This window comes from Eurosta solidaginis, unplaced genomic scaffold (genome assembly GCF_040869045.1).
Source record: "Eurosta solidaginis isolate ZX-2024a unplaced genomic scaffold, ASM4086904v1 ctg00001103.1, whole genome shotgun sequence".
In the NCBI taxonomy this organism is placed as follows: Eukaryota; Metazoa; Arthropoda; class Insecta; order Diptera; family Tephritidae; genus Eurosta; species Eurosta solidaginis.
In genome coordinates, this window is record NW_027136936.1 from 483,703 (window position 1) to 504,142 (window position 20,440).

Sequence of the window (20,440 nt, forward strand, 5' to 3'; positions counted from 1 at the left end):
CAACTCAACCGCGTGTTATAAAGAGACTCTGTTCATGCGGTTGAGAATAAAATGGCTGATAGTGCGGGATTCGAAATGACAATAATTTAATTAAAAGCTTTCAAAATACTTAATAATTGTGCGGTTTATCAGTTCGTTGTAAAAATTATGCAAATTGTGCAAAAAATTCTATTGCTATTGCGCAAAAACATTAAAATAAAAATACGCAGTTTGTGCAAAAATACATTAATTGCTATCGGGCAAAATAAATTTATCATTACAATGTTAACAAATACATTCATCATGAAATTTATTTAAAAATTACAAGAAATAAAAGCATATACGTAAAACTTTCGTTTTACACATATACATAACTGTTATGAAATCTAAGTGCAAGTAACGGAACATGTAACGGGGTAGAGATTACCTCATATATAATTCACAAAAATACATATAACACCACTGAGGACAAATAACGGGAGAGAAAACATCTTCGTATTTTAATGTACAGTCATGTACACATGACGAGTGAATATAAATTCTTTAAAATATAACACTAAATACGAAGACTAATTGAATATAACCTGACGAGGTGCCATTTAAATACCATTTTACAAATCACGGATAGTCAAATACTAATAGCAAGCTGCTACACATGGTTCCGGCCGAATTGGTATTACCACTGTGTACTGGTGGAGCTCAATGTGCGTCTATACAACCTTGGAAATTTAATCCATTAATTAAACAACATTAATATTGATAATAACCTGGAATATGTGACTTTTAATATAGTCCCCTCCATTAAACCAAATTTCAAAAAAAAAAAAATAATAATAATAATGCATATTTACTCACTTTTTTTTTCAGAAAAGAATCAAGGAAACGTTGGACGAGGGAGGAGACGCTTCTTTTGTTGCAGTGCTACAGTGCCCGAAAGGACGAGTTTAAGCATAGCAGGAAAAAGAAGTATGCTTACGTTGCTTACGTGAACGTGTTGGAAGATATGTTTGGGCGAGGCTTTTTGGTATGTTTCTTTTACAAAATTTTGTATCCAAAAGGTTGATTATGTTTTATATTGATTTCGTAGGATACCACTGTAACACTAAAGGCATTGGAGGCGAAGATGCGCACACTTTTGATAGCGTATAAAAGCGTCAAGGACAACAACAGGCAGACCGGTGCGACATATTGCAAAGCTCCATTTATGGAGGAAATTAATGAGATTTTTGGCCGCGAGCCAATAATCTCAAATTCTCAAAGCCTGAATTTAGGCTCAAGAATTCAAAGGCCATTATCTGAGCGCTGTTCGTTGGCTGCTGTTGGTAAATATTTCACTGATTGGTCATCTATTAGTTTCTCTTAAATACAATATTTGTTTATATTTATTGATAGGGTCATGTTTACTTCGTGATACCCTGTTGTTGTCCAGTGAAGACTCATCATCGAACACCGAGTCTAAGCGCAATATAGCTTGCACATAAAGGTGTTTGTCGACTTGCAATCACGATCCTTTAGGAGATGTGTCAGCGTCCAGTGGAAACTCATTTGCCAGCCCAGAGTCATTGTGCTAAGTAGCCTCCAACCGAGTACCTTTGACTATTGGAACAAGCAATCCCCGAAAAAGAAAGAGTGCAAAGGAGAACTATTATGAAAAAAGTTAGAGTTAAAAAGAAAATTTTACGAGGATATCAAGAATATGATTTCGGAGAAATTAAATGCTCCTTAAGCCAAGGAATTCACACTTTTGTGTACTCAGTGCATCTGTTGTATAAACTCGGGAGAGCGTGAGCATAATGTGTTGTGAAGTACCTGAAAAATGCTGAAATACACTTAATCAAATTCATTTGCTTAAATATATTAGTAAACAACTTGTACGTATGTTACGCTTACACTTCAATATTTCTACAATCAACTTCAATTGTTGCTAAATCGTGATATATAGCATTTTTTAAGTACTTCACAACACATTATGCTCACGCCCTCCCAAGTTTATACAACAGATGCACTGAGTACACAAAAGCGTGAATATCACGATCGAAAAAATAAGTGCTTTTTCTTAAGATATCTGAAACTTCAGAAGGTCGGAAGTCTTAAGCTGAAGCATTTGCTCAATTTTTATTAAGATGCAAATAAATTTTAAAATTAAAAAAGTAAAAAAAAAAAATAAATTTAAAATGTGATAAGCAATGAATTTAAAAAACTTAGTGATAGTCTACTTATTTCGAAATTCAGGGCTAAGGGTAAATTAAGTATTTAAAAAAGAAAAATAATTGTTAGTATTTTAGAATTTTAAAATTAAAAAAGTTAAAAAAAACAACAATGAATTTAAAATGTGATGGGCAATGAATTTAAAAACTTAGTGATATTGTATTTGTTTCGCAGGGCTAAGGGTAAATTAAGTATTAAAAAAAAATATAAATAATCGTTAGTATTTTAGGCAAGTAAGCGAATTTATAAACTGAATTATGTTATGAATGTGTGCAAATATGTATGTAAATTTAAAATGATTGAATTGAGGAATTCAATTTTGTGATAATTAGACAAATATATTTTGAATTTTATAATTTAATTCTCTTTACAAAAACAAGACTATATATAGACTACTGAATGGAATACCTCGGCTGCTAGTTCGAAAACTGTTTCAGAGTTTGTTTGGAAAATGCCATGCTTTTGAAAGAGGGCGATTTCGAACTGGCAGCCGAGGTATTCCACTCAGCAGTCGATATAGTAATAAGTAAATGTATATACATGAAGTCAGCAAATTTAAATGCATTTTATGAATTAATTTTTATTTTTGTGTAACACAGTACCTGTTTTAAGACAGCATACAAAACAGTTAATTAAATAAAGTATACAAGTTTAATTTTACTTCTGTTATAGTACTCAGCGTTATGGGGCCATTGGGAAACCATTCTATTTTGCGATAGGTCGTTTTCGGGCCTAAATACCAAGAAACATCAGCTAAAAGTGACTACATTAGGAATGGTATTTTCGAATGAAGAAGTTCAAGAAAATTGTGGATAGGGTAGATGTCTTTGTTCAATATTACAGCTTTTGTTTCTAAATGGCGACCGCATCGGAAATTCGCCAGGCCTGCTTTTGAATCCGTAGTAGCGAATATCCTACCCGGACGTTACTATTTTCCGTATCCCTCCATCACACTAATGTCTTTTCTTACCCTCTTTCTTTTCCTTTCTAACTTTCCTCTATTACTACTGTTGCTCTTACCATCTACCTCTACCTTTTATCTCGACCCCAGTTTAGGCCAATACCTCGGGAGCAGAATAAGATATTGAAATAAAAACCATCATTTATTCATATCTTTCGTTTGAAACCCATATCGTTAAAACAAAAATCCTTGGAGGTACCTCTGGTTTATATATAGTTTTCTATCTCCAGAACAGAGCAAGGGTATATAAACCCTCGTTGTATGGTCTCCGGGGTCCATATTTAGGTAGATATCTCCCGGCCCTGGTTACCCAAAAGTATGAAATATATTTAGCTACGTTCTTGCACACCTACCATATATACGTACAAAATTCGGTTCAGTAATTTCTGAAGGAGTTGTTCCAGTAAAACCATGACACGAGATTATTATATATAATAAATACATTTTAATTCTGATTTTCAATCATACATTAAGCCAGCAATTTTTATTAGTTATGGCATTCAACGCTGTGGTGATGCTAGAAGAAAGGTTTTTAGTGTAGTAAGGAAGTCTCATGTTGGGACTTTTGACCTCTAAAACTCCAGGCAGTGGAGTCATTGTATCCTTAGCGATTAGCTTGTATTCGATTCCCGATATTTATATTTATTGCTTTCATCATATCTTTGTCGCTTCAACGTACTGATAGGGATACGCGTGTTGAATTATAACTATTGTTACGGTGATGTGATGCTGTAATAAAAAAAAACTTATTTAAATAACATATGGTAATGAGTGGTAGTTTTGACTTTAGGGCACTATTAACTTTATCGTTTTCAACATCAATTAAAAACAAGTAAAGACGGTACTGTCTTCGGCTGTGCCGAAGATTTCATACCTTTCATGAATGGGGCTGAACAATAATCTTATCTCGTTCGTAATCTCCAAAAAATAATCGGATGTATAAGATAAGAAATATATAGTGAACAGATGTACATATCTACACGATTTTTAAGATAAATATAAAATAAAAAATAAGTAGGTAATTTGTGCGAGGATGCAAAATTTCAGGTTTTTTGTGGTCTGCGTGTAAAAACTATGACTACGAATCACGTATTTCAACAATATATGACGTAAGCGTAAGTATTTGATGAAATTTAATGAAATTGGAAGCTTCTAGCCGTAAAAAAGGGGCAAAAATGACAGTTTATATGATAATATATATACCACCTATCTCTATGATTTTTTCAAACAACAATATATACTACATACGTAAGCATTTGGTGAAATTTGAAGCTTCTAGCCGTTAAAATTGGGCAGGAATTGCGCAAAGTTTCTTATCTGAACAATCGGTTGTGGCGGATATATACTATATATACGACCGATCTCATCAATTTTTTTGAGAAAACAATATGTACAATATACGAAAGTATATGGTGAAGTTTGAAGCTCAATCTGTTAAATTGAGGAAGATATGACAAAAAATCCTCTTTTGAAAAATCGGTTGTATGGAGGATATATGCTATAGTGGTCCGATCGGGCCGGTTCTGACAAATGTCTAATCGGACAACCAAATACACCCGCTCACCAAATTTTATCAAGATATCTCAAAAATTGAGGGACTAGTTGCATACAAACAGACAGACGGACAGACGGACATGGCTAAATCAACTCAGCTCTTCATACTGATTATTTTGGTATACTTAAATTAATATACCATTTCATTTTAATGAAAGGTATAACAAGGAAGGACGGGACATACCTTTCATGAACGGAGCTGAACTAAGGGAGCGAATTTTTAGATAAATATAAAATAAAATAAAAAAGTAAGTAATTTGTTTGAGAATACAATGTATCACGTTTCTTGTGGTCTGCTTGACTTAGCTATGAACTTATCTGAATAACATATGACATACACGTAAGTATTTGATGAAATTTTAGACTTTTAGGTTTTAAAATGGGGCAGAAATGAAGAAAAGCTCCTTATCTGAACAATTCGTTTGTATGGGGTATAGACTATATCGCCATCACAGGACGGCGCTCGTGGCACTTGACTTGTCAAAAGCTTTTGACACAATCAAACAGCACGCTACTCCAAGGCGTACATACATATTAGGCTCACACCTGTCACATTTTCTAAAAAGATGGACCGCTAATTATCTGAATGGTCGACAAGCGTCGGTTCAATTTAGGAACGAAATCTCAAAGCTAAGGAAAATTAAAAAGGTGGTCCTACAGGATGGTGTCCAATCCCCGCCTAATCTCATTTCTACATGTCAAAGTTCCCTTCCCCACCAGAAAGAGTTACAATCATTTCCTATGCCGGCGACTGCACGAATTGGCACGATATGGCCGATCGCATGCTACGCGTCCCCGATATGGTCGCCTTTCCTAAAGACTAATCCCTGGAAGAAGCTACAGGCCTGCCAAAATACCGCCCTCAGAACCGCAACGGGCTGTCTTCTTTTGTCTCCAGAACACCATCTACATAATGAGGTGATAATACTCCCCATTAGAGAGATAAATGAAATGCTAACCAAGCAGTTCCTGTTGAGTACCCAGAAACTTGGGCATCCCAACAGACATCTGATTGATGAGCCCATACCGCCCAGGGGCTTAAGGAGTCATCTCCGTAAGCATTATGAGGAAATACGGCACCTGAGATCGCTGCCGTATGAAGCTAAAAATCAAGCAGGTCCTCAGTGAAATCCACAAACAGGCCTCGGACGCCTATGACGGGAATTGTCCGGTGAATCATGTACTAAAAAACAATACCTAAAACTAGCAGAGGAAACGCGCGTCACTCTAGCTCAACTTCGATCTGGGTACTGTTACAGGTTAAATTCTTACCTATCCAGAATCAACCCCGACATACAAAACATATGTCCTGATTGAATGTGTCCCCACATGACACCAACCATCTCTTTAACTGTATTGTGGAACCAACGCCTCTAACACCCCTCTCATTATGGTCCACCCCTGTTGAAACAGCACGTTTCCTTGGAGCACCGTTAGAGGACATTGATGACAATTTGTGATTGCTCGCACCTCGTTGTTGTAGCAATGCTTCGCCCCACCTAACAGCCGCGACCGATCACAAATTGTCATCAAATCCTCCAACGGGAGTCCAAGGAAACTTGCCGTTTCAACAGTGGTGGACCATAAGGAAAGTGGTGTTAGAGGCGTTGGTTCCACATTACAATTAAAGAGATGGTTGGTGTCATGTGGGGACACATTGCAAGCGGGGCATACATTTTGTATGTCGGGGTTGATTCTGGATAGGTAAGAGTTTAACCTGTTACAGTATCCAGAACGAAGTTGAGCAAGAGTGCCACGCGTTTCCCTGGGGAGTATGCGTTCCTCTTCCGCGAGTTTTGGATACTTTTCTTTAAGTACTGGATTCACCGGGCAATTCCCGGCATAAAGGTCCGAGGCCTGTTTATGGAGTTCACCAAGGATCTGCTTGTGTTTTTTCGCTTCATACGGCTGGGTGCTCAAGTGCCGTATTTCCTCAAAATGCTCACGGAGATGATCAATCAGATGTCTGTTGGGATGCTCAGGTTTCTGGGTATTCAACAGGAACTGTTTGGTCAGCATCTCATTTCTCTCCCTGATGGGGAGTATTCTCGCCTCATTATGCAGATGGTGTTCTGGGGACATAAGAAGACAGCCGGTGGCGATTCTGGGAGCAGTATTTTGGCAGGCCTGTAGTTTCTTCCAGTGGGTAATTTTTAGGCTTGGCGACTATATGGCTGACGCGTAGCACGTAATCGGCTGGCTAATTGCTTTGTATGTAGTCATGAGCGTTTCTTTATCTTTTCCCCAGGTACTGCCACCGAGGGATTTGAGGATTTTGTTACGGCTATGAATTCTCGGAACAATTGCGGCTGCGTGCTCACCAAAATGTAGATCCTGATAAAACGTCACACCCGAGATTTTGTGGTGTAGGACAGTCGGTAGCGTAGTGCCATCGACGTGGATGTTCAAAATGGTCGACATTTGGGACGTCCATGTTGTAAATAAGGTCGCGGAAGATTTAGTCGGTGATAATGCCAGGTTTCGCGAGGCGAAAATACTGGAGAGATCACGGAGGTAGCCGTTTATTTTATTGCATAGCGCATCGATCTTTGGGCCTGGGCCTGTGGCCATTATTGTGCAGTCATCGGCGTAGGAAACGATTGTGATTCCTCCCGGTGGTGAAGGTAGCTTAGATATGTAGAAATTTAACAAAAGTGGGGATAGGACACCACCCTGTGGCACCCCTTGTTTAATTCTCCTTGGTTTTGATGTTTCATTTCTAAATTGCACCGATGCCTGCCGACCACCCAGATAATTTGCGGTCCACCTTTTAAGACATGGGGGAAGGGTAGACCCTTCCAGGTCTTGCAGTAACGAGCCATGGTTGACCGTATCAAAAGCTTTTGATAGGTCTAGCGCTACGAGTACTGTTCTATGGTGGGGGTATTGATTTAAACCGCAATTTATGTGGGTGCTAATGGCATTTAGCGCGGTGGTAGTGCTATGGAGTTTTCTGAAGCCATGCTGATGAGAGGCTAGCTGCAAATTTGCTTGGAAATAAGGGAGCAAAATGGCTTCAAGCGTCTTTGCTACTGGCGATAGGAGAGATATCGGACGATACGACTTACCTATGTTAGCTGGTTTCCCAGGCTTTAGTAGCGGGACCACCTTGGTCATTTTCCATTTCCCGGGTATGACAAAGGTGGAAAGAGACAGGTTGAAGACATGCGCTAAATATTTGAAACCCTCTTTCCCTATGCTTTTAAGCATCGGCATGGCTATGCCGTCTGGGCCAACTGATTTGGATGGTTTAGCGCGACCAATGGCGCCCTCAACCTCTTTAGCGGTGATGGTGATTGGTGACGCGCTGAATTTGTGTTTATGTGCGTGTCTATTGGCTCTCCGTCTATCCTTGTCGACCGTAGGATGCATTATATATTGTCGGCAGAAAGCGCCCGCGCATTTTTTCGCATCCGACAGCACTTTGTCGCCATAGGCGATGGAAACTTTGTCTTTGTGCTTAGTCGGATTCGATAGGGACTTTACGGTGGACCAAAGTTTACCCACTGTAGGGTTTGTTTATAATTTTAACTTTACAATATTTTACTTTGTAATTTTGTTATTATTTTTAAATGTATTCATGTATTTTTGGTTTTCAATTTTGAATTTACTTTCTTCAAAAATTTTCTTTCTTGTGAAAATTCAATTGTTGTACTAACGATTCAATTAAAAATATATTAATTATTACATAAAAATAGTTCCTTTTATATTTCAATATTGGAACTACAATTGGCGATCCCGCCTTTTGTCGAGTGCAGTAATTGTTTTTTGAATGTGGGATAACCGTATCCATATCGGTCATCGTATATAATTTCTTGGCATTATAACGGCTTAACATAGAAGAACTAATATTAACATAGAAGAACTAATATTAACATAGAAGAACTAATATTACAGCAAAATTCTAGATGCAGTTGCAGATACATAGAAGAACTAATATTACAGCAAAATTTTAGATGCAGTTGCAGATACATTGAACAACAAATTTTATGGTGATATACAAACATTTCATTCACAATTAGTCACTACGATTATTGTTCTCAACGCTATTAGCTGTGTGCGTCTTCGTACATACCGTGTATGTTGCTGCGCCTAGAATTAAGATAGAGCTGGTTTCATAGCAATAACGACCATTGATTATATCAACCTTAACAACCTCTGATGTTATCAATGACACTTCCGTCACTTTCGCTATCGTTATTGTTAATAAAGTAAGAATTACACAACGTAAATGATACTTCTGATATACTACTAGCAACAATTTCATCTTCCTGCATCTCAAAAAAACAATTTCATATTGATACTAAATCTCGAGTAATTAAGCCAATTTATTTACATTCAATTGGTAACTTATTTAGGACTATTTACATTCCATAAGGTAGTAGCAAAATTAAAAAATTTTAAATTGTGAACTCTTCCTTCAATTCAGCATAGTATTTATTTAATATAAATTATATAACTGTTTTACTGATTTAGATTAATTTTGTTTTATTGATTTTCTAACAGGGAACGACTTTTTGTCATCCCTTGTTAAATTTGCTATTTTATTCTCTAACTTTCTTTTTCAAAACGGGTAATATGTTTCACTCCCCACACAACAATACACACAACATACAAACTACACTCACAAGCAATTTAAATGACTCACTAATTGATTTACCGAATGAGAATTTTTCTGATCATATTTCGAATCCTTACGAAAATATAAGATCAAATGAAATTTCCGCAACATCAATTAAACTTCCACAATTTTGGACTAGTTGTCCAGAAGCTTGGTTTATCCATGCAGAAACACAATTTAGTACTAAAAATATAACGCAAGAGAACACAAAATATGAACATATTATTACCGCGCTTCCACAGGAAGTAATTTTAACGGTTTTAGATTTTATTCAAAATCCCCCCAAGTTAATAAGTTTTCTGAACTTCAGAAAATCTTAATAGAAAGGCATTCATTAACTGAAAGTTCAAAACTAGATAAAATGTTTAGTGATTCTGAGATGGGAGATCGTAAACCCTCAGAATTTTATCGATCATTGATTTTACTTGCCTGTTCAAATTTCAGTGAAAATATTCTTAAAAAGATTTGGACAAGAAAACTTCCCAAAAATTTAAGTGCGATTTTAGCTAGTTCCAATTCAACTAATATAAACGAATTGACAAAACTCGCTGATAATATTTGGGAAGTCATAAATAAAAATGAAGTATATTCGGTTAACGCGGTTTCGAATTTAGTAGCACAAAATTCTGTTGCTGAAAATTTAGTTAATACCACTTCTTTAATGTGTGAAAGTTTTCAGAAACTTTCTTTGGAGTTAGCAGAAATTAAAACAGAAGTGTATCGGAATCAATCTAGGTCGCGTTCTAATTCTAGGAATAATTATAAAAATTCTTTTAGGCATCGTTCTAACACGCGTAGTAATCCAAATTGGTTGTGTAGATTTCACTACAAATTTGGAAATAATGCTAGAAGTTGTGAACAACCTTGTTCTTATAACAAAAACCAAAGATTCTAAATTCTTCCGTTTTTGCAGCGACGAACAACGGAAATTTAGAATTTTCGACGCGTCGCTTATTTATTTTTGATAGAGAAAACAAACAAAGTTTTTTAATTGATAGTGGAGCAGAAATTTCGGTATTACCCGCGTCTAAATTTCCTCATACGAAACGTTCAGACATAATTCTCACTGAAGCTAATGGCTCAACAATTGCTACTTACGGGAAAAGGCTTTTAAACGTAAATTTAGGTTTAAGACGTGAATTTCCCTTTACATTTTTGATTGCGGATATAGCCAAGCCAATAATTGGCGCTGATTTTCTTTGTAAATATGGTCTTCTTATAGACATTAAACATAAACGTTTAGTAGATCCATTAACCAATCTCTCAGTTAATACAGTATCCTACTTTTGTGATATTCTATTACCTAAATTATTTGTGGTTGACAATAAATTTACAAAATTATTAAAAGAATTTCAGAGCCAGATTATACTAAACCTGTTAAACATACAACAGTACATCGACTTGTAACAGAAGGTAGTCTTCCATTTTCTAAGCCCATGCGCTTAGATCCGGTTAAATACAAAGTCGCGAAATCGGAGTTTGATTTCTTAGTTAAAACAGGCATTTATCGGCCTTCAAATTCTTCAGTAGCATCACCACTTCACCTTGTACCTAAAAAAGAGTTGAATGATTGGCATCCATGTGGTGATTTTAGAAGATTGAATATTGTAACTGTTCCCGATCGTTATCCCTTACCTCACATTCAAGATTTTAATATGAACCTTCATAATAAAAATATATTTTCAAAATTAGATTCAGTTAGGGCATATCACCAAATTCCTATGGCTGAAGAAGATATTTTACAACTCCTTTTGGTATCTTTGAATTCATGAGAATGCCTTTCGGACTTAGAAATTCTGCACAAACCTTTCAACGATTCATAAATGAGATAGTAGGTGACTTAGATTTTGTATATGCTTACATCGACGACTTACTTATTTCAAGTACAGACGAAGAACAACATTTAAAAGATTTACGTATCCTTTTTCAACGCCTCACAGAGTACGGTTTAAACATTAAACCAAGTAAATGTACTTTTGGTGTAACAAATATAGATTTTTTAGGACATAATATTTCTGGAACAGGTATTCGACCTACCGATGAAAAGGTATCAGCTATTCGCAATTTCGAACGTCCAAAATCAGTTAAACAGGCACAGAAATTTATTGGTATGGTAAATTATTATCATAGATACATTCCAAAATTAGCAGAATTTACAAACAAAATTTGTGATCTAATTAACAAAGTAAGTAAGAAACGTGACAAAACTTTGGTATGGGACGAGAATTCGAATGAAGCTTTTGAATGCATTAAAGATAAATTTGCATCTACGATATTGTTAAATCATTTTAACAAAGATGCCAAATTGTCTTTAACAGTAGATGCATCTAATACGGCTATTGGTGGTATTATACAACAAACATATAATAACAAAATTGAACCTCTTGCATTTTTTTCTAAAAAACTTTCTCCAACCGAAATTAAGTACAGCGCATTTGATAGGGAATTATTGGCAATTTATTTAAATATAAAACATTTTAAATATCTTTTGGAAGGACGACAATTTACAGTTTTTACGGACCACAAACCTTTAACTACAGCTTTAAATTTAAAAACAGAACGGAGTCCCAGACAAACGAGACATTTGGAGTTTATAGCACAATTTGCTGATGACATACGATACATTAAAGGAGAATCCAATGTTGTAGCAGATACGCTATCTAGAGCTTTCGAGGTTAATGCAATACACAATACAGAGCTGAATTTCAAAATTTTACAAAGCGAACAACAAAATGACAGAGATTTAAACGAACTAATATCTAAGATAAAATTTTTAAATTTGAAGTTAATTAATATACCTATATTAAATTTCAATATTTGGTGTGAAGTTTCTGGAGATACACCTAGACCATTTGTCCCGAGTAAATTACGGAATACGGTATTTGACATGCTGCATGGAATTGCACATCCTCGTACAAGAGCTACACGGCGAATCATAATTAAAAAATATTTTTGGCCTAACATGACTAAAGATATTAATAGTTGGTCAAAAGAGTGTCTTAACTGTCAAAAATCCAAAGTTTATCGTCACACAAAGTCTCCTGTTGTCAAAATTTCCATTCCTAAGAATAGATTTGAGCATATACATCTAGATATAGTTGGACCGTTACCTATTTCGAAAGGACATCGTTTTATTTTAACAATAATTGATAGATTAACTCGTTGTCCAGAGGCATATGCTCTAAAAGATATTTCAGCGTCAACAATTGCGAACAAATTTTTCAAAGAATATATATCTCGTTTTTGAGTTCCATTGAAAATAACCACCGACCAAGGTAGCCAATTCACATCAAAATTGTTTTTAGAGTTAACCAAATTACTTGGTAGTCATCATATTACTACTTCGGCTTATCACCCTCAGGGAAATGGTATGGTTGAAAGATTTCATAGGCAGCTAAAAGTTACTATAATGGCTAGAGATGGATCAAACAATTGGTATGACGAGTTACCTGTCATACTACTTGGGTTGCGATCTATTTGCAAAGAGGATATTTCAGCTACACCAGCGGAAATGGTTTTTGGTCAAAATGTACGTTTACCGGGGGAACTTGTTGTTCCATCAGCTGAGAATAATTCATCAACTGAAATTTTAAGTAGTTTACGTGAATATTTTCGGAATATTAAATCAAATTTAAGTCATCATAGAAATTGTGATACAGGAATTTATGTTCCAAAAGATCTTCAATCTTGTAAATTTGCATTTGTTCGAGTTATAGATAAACGCTCATTACAGCAACCATATGAGGGACCTTACAAAATTGTGGAAAAAGAACGAAAATATTTTAAATTGGAAATCAATGATACTATTAAAACTATTCCAATTGACAGATTAAAACCAGCAATAATTGAAACAACAGATACAAAAAACACTAATAATACACTTAAAAAGAGAGTTACTTTTAATTTGTTTAATGTTGATTTTTCTTGAAGGGGGAGTATTGTAGGCTTTGTTTATAATTTTAACTTTACAATATTTTACTTTGTAATTTTGTTATTATTTTTAAATGTATTAATGTATTTTTGGTTTTCAATTTTGAATTTACTTTCTTCAAAAATTTTCTTTCTTGTGAAAATTAAATTTTTGTACTAACGATTCAATTAAAAATATATTAATTATTACATAAAAATAGTTCCTTTTTTATATCAATATTGGAACTACACCTATACTGGTAGAGAGGTTACAACCTCTTAGGTGCTCCTCCCATTTCGCCCGCTTCTGTTCGTCCACAAGCAATCTGATGCGTTGGTTTATATCCCTTATTTGGGGGTCGCCTGGATCTAGCTGTCTTATAAGGTCACGTTCTCTCATTAAGTTTGCGGCCTCCGCCGGGAAGTGGGCCGGATTTCGAGAATTCTCCCGGTGGGAATGAAACGTGCCGATGCGGATTCAATGACCTTACGGAAGGCACGTTCCCCTTGGCGGGCATCAGTCGGGATAGGGAGATAGGGAAAGCAGCAAAGCGGGTGTCTGTAAAAGATTTATATTCTTCCCACTTTCCTTTTTTGAAGTTTATGAAAGTGCGTTTTTCGGTGACGATGAAATCGGTGGTACGAGTTCTGCGCTCACGATTGAGATATCTGGCGAGCTGTGACAGCTTCCTACCATACGTGTGGGGGCGTCTCCGTTTATTGTGCAGAACGTCGTTTCTTCTATTTGATCCGCCAACATCTCACCCCTACTGTCCGCCCGCAAGTTTGAATGCCATAGATCGTGATGGGCATTGAAATCGCCTAAGATAATGCGATTGTTGCCAGTGAATAAGGCTCTGATATTAGGGCGGTATCCACTGGGGCAACAGGTGGCTGGAGGGATGTAGATGTTGATAATTTTTAGGTTTGTATCGCCTGACCGGACAGACAGGCCTTGTCGTTCAAAGACATTGTCCCTGCGGTCGATGCCAGGATCAAATATATAATATTGCACAGAGTGGTGTATGATAAACGCGAGGCCGCCTCCATTTCCGCTCTCGCGGTCTTTCCTGTGGACATTATACCCAGAGCAGGTCTGCAATGCAGATCTTGCTGTGAGTTTAGTCTCTTGAATCGCAGCAATGCGGATGTTGTGCCGCTTCATGAAATCGACTATCCCCGTAATCTTCCCAGTTAGTCCATTACAGTTTAACTGCAGAATTCTGAAGTGCATAAGGTGAGACGCCGCCACTCTGGGGGTAAGTAACGGGTGACTACGCCTGGGTTGTGGAAGGCCAAGACGCAATTGCTGTTGTGGCCCTGGGACGGGGCGTCCTTGGGCAAGCATTGGTGTACTCGGATGATTTGGGTTTGCGACCTGGCAACATGGCGCGATGAAACCCGTCGGGGGGTTGCCGTCGCGGAGACCAGAACATCTAGGAAAGTGGCCTCCTCCTCTGGCCTGCAAGGCGCTTGCCACCAAAACTGTATCCAAAGCACAAAGCCGCAACAACATCCTCAAGTAGCTTGCTGGGGAAAACATAAAGGAACATTGCTAACCATGTACAAAGCAATTGACCGGCTGCTTATGAGTAACGCGTCACCAGTCTGGTCGCCTGACCTTAAAAAAAAAAAAAAATTCTACAGGCCTGTCAAAATGCTGCAATCAGACCTGCCACCTGATGTCTCCTTATGACCGCCGAACATCACCTACATAGCGGGGCCAAAGAGGACAACGAAATGCTAAACAGACAGTTTTTTCTTGTCACAAACCAGGACACCGTAGGAAACAACTGCTTGATGTAGTGCCGTCTCCGAAAGGCTTAAGGGAACATCTCCATAAGTTCTTTAATGAGATCCGGCACCTGCCAACGCAGCCGTTTAATCCAGAAAAGTATAAGGAGGCCCTAAGCAAAATCCACACAGAATCGGTAAACGGCTTTGACTGGAACCGCCTGGTGAACCCTGTTATCAATATACAATATACTACTCTCGCAGAAGAACAAAGCACACTACCAAGGGAGACACGAGTCACCCTGGCCAAACTTAACGTAATACATAGTGTATGTCCTGTATGCGATGTGTCCCCACATGACACCAACGATCTTTTTAATTGTAATGTGGAACCTACCTCTAACACCAATCTCCTTATGGTCTGCTGCTTTTCCAACTGATACAGGACTTTGATGACAATTTGTAAGTGGTCGTGCCCATTGAATGGTCAAATATCAAATGTCAATACAAAAACAACATCAACACACAACCTTAAATAGGTGTAGTGCATTCGCCAACACTTTGTATTACCATGAATCGTGACAGAATATATTCACAACATCGCCCAAATGAAAGCCAGCTACCTCAGGCAACAGCTGTCGCTCTTCATCTATGCTTTTGAAAAACAAAAAGATTTGTAGAGGTCTCCGAGCCTAAGAATGTATCGGTAATTCTATACGACAGCATGACACTGCTAATACGCGTCCAAATATCGAGAGAGGTGTCAAACGACCGCCTTGACATCAGTATTAATAATCCGAAACCGGAAAAAAAAAATTTTAACTCGTTTAAAAGATATTAACGAAAAACCGAAAAAAGACCCGCGGGCCCCTCCGAAACCAGGGATGAAATCCATAGTATTTTTGCGCAGAAGACCTTTCTGCGTTGGCGGCCTTCGGCCGCGCTTATAAAAAATAACCCTGGGCTACGCCATGCCAAGTCCGGGTGTGTGGTATAATGTGGCTACCGCCACGGTGATGTCTTTCTGCGTTCACAATTTTTTTTGTGGGTACGAATTACAACAACCACATGAAAACCGCCAACTTCACTGGAAATATCTCCGAACAGAGATAAAATTTTTATTTTCCGGTTTCGTATTATTGTTTATTGAGATTAATACGCGTCTTTGGACACCTCTTTCGACATATTTGGACGCGTATTAGCAGTGTCATGCTGTCGTATAAAATTACCAATGTATCATCCAAAATTGGTTGGTTGACATTTTAATTTATTTGTTTAACAAAAGCGTGTACTCTGGAACTTTTCCTACTGATTTAAAATGTGCTGTTGTCATTCCTTTATATAAAAAGGGGAACAAAAAAGATATAAACAATTACCGACCAATATCTTTACTTTCTTCTATTTCCAAAACTTTTGAAAAGCTTGTTAAAAGTAGAATTCTTTCTTTTCTTAACAACAAACATTTTTTCAGCTCGATGCAATACGGATTTAGATCTGGACTCTCAACAGAAGATGCCCTGCTGAGCTTTTGTTCCGTTATTTATGGCGATTGATATGGTTAATCACCAAATACTGTTAGATAAATTGTATTGCATAGGCTTTCGTGGCTCTATGTACAATTAGCTCAAATCATATTTATCAGGAAGAGTGCAGAAAGTAAAGGTTGGCAATTGTTTAAGCAATTCTGTGACAACTTCCTTAGGAGTACCCAAGGGTCTGTTCTAGGTCCAATACTGTTCCTTGTTTATTCGAATTCTTTATTTTCTTTGCCGTTCTATGGAAAGGTTACCGCTTTTGCAGACGACCTTGATATAGCCTATAGTTCATCGAACTATCTGGATTTGGTAGCAGGCGTCAACTTCGATGCTCATTTGTTGAGAGTGTGGTTTGCTAAACATAAACTGATCGTCAGCAATAAAACTAAACTGATGTATTTCATTTTACATCCAAGAACCTCACCTGATATTGCCATTATATTCCACGCCACTGACTGCAGACGTTTCTCCCTTAGCAATATGTCGTGCTCTGGTACATCGTTTAATCATGAAACAAATTCTAGCGATAAGTGTTTCCCATTTGAAAGAGTTGATACCTACCGATATCTGGGTGTTTCCTTAAGTTGGTCAACACATATTTCTCGCCTGAAGCCATACATGCGATATACTGTGCGCTATTTTTATAGTCTAAGGAATATATGTTCAAACGCAATGCTTAAGACGCTTTATTACGCTTTGGTTCACTCTAAGCTTCAATATGACATATGCTGCTGGGGTGGTGCGTCTTGCAGTAAAATCCAGCAACTTCTTACTATTCAAAAATGTGTCATAAAGAAAATATGTAATGTGAACCGTTTCCACCACAGCATGGAGTTGTTTAGAGAGCTGAAAATTCTTCCAGTAAAACACATGTACTATTACAAGACTATAAAAATATTCTTTATTCGTTGTGGGTATTTACACAGCCTAGTCACGGATGATTATAATTGGAGGCAAAACTCACTCGGACTTGTTGTTGTTCCCACATATCGTACTACCCATTATAATAACTTTTTTACTATCGTATCTTGTAAAGCTTTCAATACGCTACCTGCGTCTATACGTCTCATTAGAAATATGCGTAAATTTTTAAAACATATCAAATCATTTTTATTAGAGCAGTCACACGACGACATCAAGACTTTGCTGAACCCTGCCACTTAGTAATTTAAATTCAACATTGATATTTTCTATTGTTATACATTTTATTTTACATTTTGTAACTTTAACTTCAACTTATTAACTATTTTCACCCCACACACATTTGTATATATTCATTAATTTTTTTGAGATGGCATTCAAAACTAAAGTTTTAGATAACTTTACAGAATGCCTTACTTTTCTTTCAATTTCAATGTATTAATTTAAGTGGCAATTTTATATATGTAAACATGTAAAAAATTATTTTGATTTGAAAGAAAATGAATAAATCTAATATAAAAAAAAAAAAGAATTTCGACGGCACACATCCATTTTGGATTACAACCACGAGATATCTCAACTTGCTTGTGTTGCAGTAAAGTCATTGAACGCATTAAATCACCCACCAGTCACCTGAATAGAATAAGAAGTGTTATATATATACATATTTATACATACTTCGTGAACTTCGCTGCATTATAGCACACCTTTGGCTTTTAGATACAAATCAGATATATTATTTGGTATATTACATTCCATTCGCAACTCCTTTTCATTAGTCAATTCATAAAGGGGTACAAAACTGGGTAATAGTCTAGTTGAGGGGTCGACTGCTAATACGCTACCAAAAATATCGAGAGAGGTGTCAAAAGACGCGTATTAATCTCGAGATGGCGGAAAAGAAAAATTTTATCTATGTCCGGAGATATTTGCAGTTGAAGTTGGCGATATTCATGTGGTGATATTCATGTGGTCGTTGTTGTGTTTGAACCACAAAAAAAATTGTGCATCACCGTGACGGTAGCCACGGTTATACAACACCCGGACTTGGCATGGCGGGTAATAGTCTAATTGAGGGGTCGACTGCTAATACGCTACCAAAAATATCGAGAGAGGTGTAAAACGACGCGTCTTGGCATCAGTATTAATAATCTTAAGGCGGAAAATAAAAATTTTAACGCGTTCAAAAGATATTAACGAAAAACCGAAAAAAGACCCGCGGGTACCTCCGAAACCGGGGGTCGGATCCATAGAATTTTTGCTCAGAACACCTTTCTGGGTTGGCGGCCATCGGCCGCGCTTATAAAAAATTACCCTGGGCTACGCCATGCCAAGTCCGGGTGAGTGGTATAACCGTGCCTACCGCCACGGTGATGCACAATTTTTTTGGTAATAGTCTAGTTGAGGGGTCGACTGCTAATACGCTACTATAAATATCGAGAGAGGTGTCAAAAGACGCGTATTAACCGCGATAACAATAATCCGATGGATAATACTATGGATCCCACCCCCGGTTTCGGAGGTACCCGCGGGTCTTTTTTCGGTTTTTCGTTAATATATTTTGAACGAGTTAATATTTTTATTTTCCGCCTTCGGATTATTAATACTGATGTCAAGACGCGTCGTTTGACACCTCTTTCGATATTTTTGGTAGCGTATTAGAAGTCGACCCCTCAACTAGACTATTACCATTTTTTTGTGGGTACAAACACAACAACAACCACATGCAAATCGCCAACTTCAACTGCAAATATCTCCGGACAGAGATAAAATTTTTCTTTTCCGCCTTCGAATTATTGTTCTAGAGATTAATACGCTTCTTTTGACACCTCACTCTATATTTTTGGTAGCGTATTAGCAGTCGACCCCTCAACTAGACTATTACCATTTTTTTGTGGGTACAAACACAACAACAACCACATGCAAATCGCCAACTTCAACTGCAAATATCTCCGGACAGAGATAAAATTTTTCTTTTCCGCCTTCGAATTATTGTTCTAGAGATTAATACGCTTCTTTTGACACCTCACTCTATATTTTTGGTAGCGTATTAGCAGTCGACCCCTCAACTAGACTATTACCGCATGGCGTAGCCCAGGGTTATTTTATAAACGCGGCCGAAGGCCGCCAACTCAGAACGGTGTTCTACGCAAAAATACTATGGATCCCACCCCCGGTTTCGGAGGTACCCGCGGGTCTTTTTTCGGTTTCTCATTAATATCTTTTGGCGGCCTCCGTGGTGTGATGGTAACGTGCTCCGCCTATCACACCGTATGACCTGGGTTCAACTCCCGGGCAAAGAAACATCAAAATTTTAGAAATAAGATTTTTCAATTAGAAGAAAATTTTTCTAAGCGGGGTCGCCCCTCGGCAGTGTCTGGCAAGCGCTCCGATTGTATTTCTGCCATGAAAAGCTCTCAGTGAAAACTCATCTGCCTTGCAGATGCCGTTCGGAGTCGGCATAAAACATGTAGGTCCCGTCCGGCCAATTTGTAGGGAAAAATCAAGAGGAGCACGACGCAAATTGGAAGAGAGGCTCGGCCTTAGATCTCTTCGGAGGTTATCGCGCCTTACATTTATTTATTTTATTAATATCTTTTGAACGAGTTAATATTTTTATTTTCCGCCTTCGGATTATTAATACTGATGTCAAGACGCGTCGTTTGATATTTTTGGTAGCGTATTAGCACTCGATCCCTCAATTAGACTATTACCCAAAACTGTTTATCTCAGCCACCACTTTGCCTTTGAATTCCATCAGAGGGGGAATATTTTGAATAAGGCGCCACGATTTTCAAACTTTTGTTGATTTGTAGGGGTAGAGGGGGTCCTAAAAATCACAAAATTATCATCCGCAGCTCTAGGAAACTCTTAGTTTTTGAAATATGAGCTTTTTAATTTCCAAACATAGTAAAATTTCAACTTAAGTCCTGCACTTAAAATTCGTGTCGCACATGTCGATAGCGGTATTAAAAGACGCGTATTTGCGTCAAGATTCAGAATCCGAAAGCAGAAACT

The 20,440-nt window shown here is 37.4% G+C and overlaps 1 long non-coding RNA gene across 1 annotated transcript; it reads left to right on the forward strand.

The window, feature by feature from the left end:
• Nucleotides 1-454: 454 nt before the first annotated feature.
• On the forward strand, nt 455-1,175 carry LOC137235832 (uncharacterized). The gene is made up of 3 exons (XR_010948063.1): nt 455-683; nt 847-1,003; nt 1,067-1,175. It is a non-coding gene; the product is annotated as an uncharacterized lncRNA (long non-coding RNA).
• Nucleotides 1,176-20,440: the final 19,265 nt, after the last annotated feature.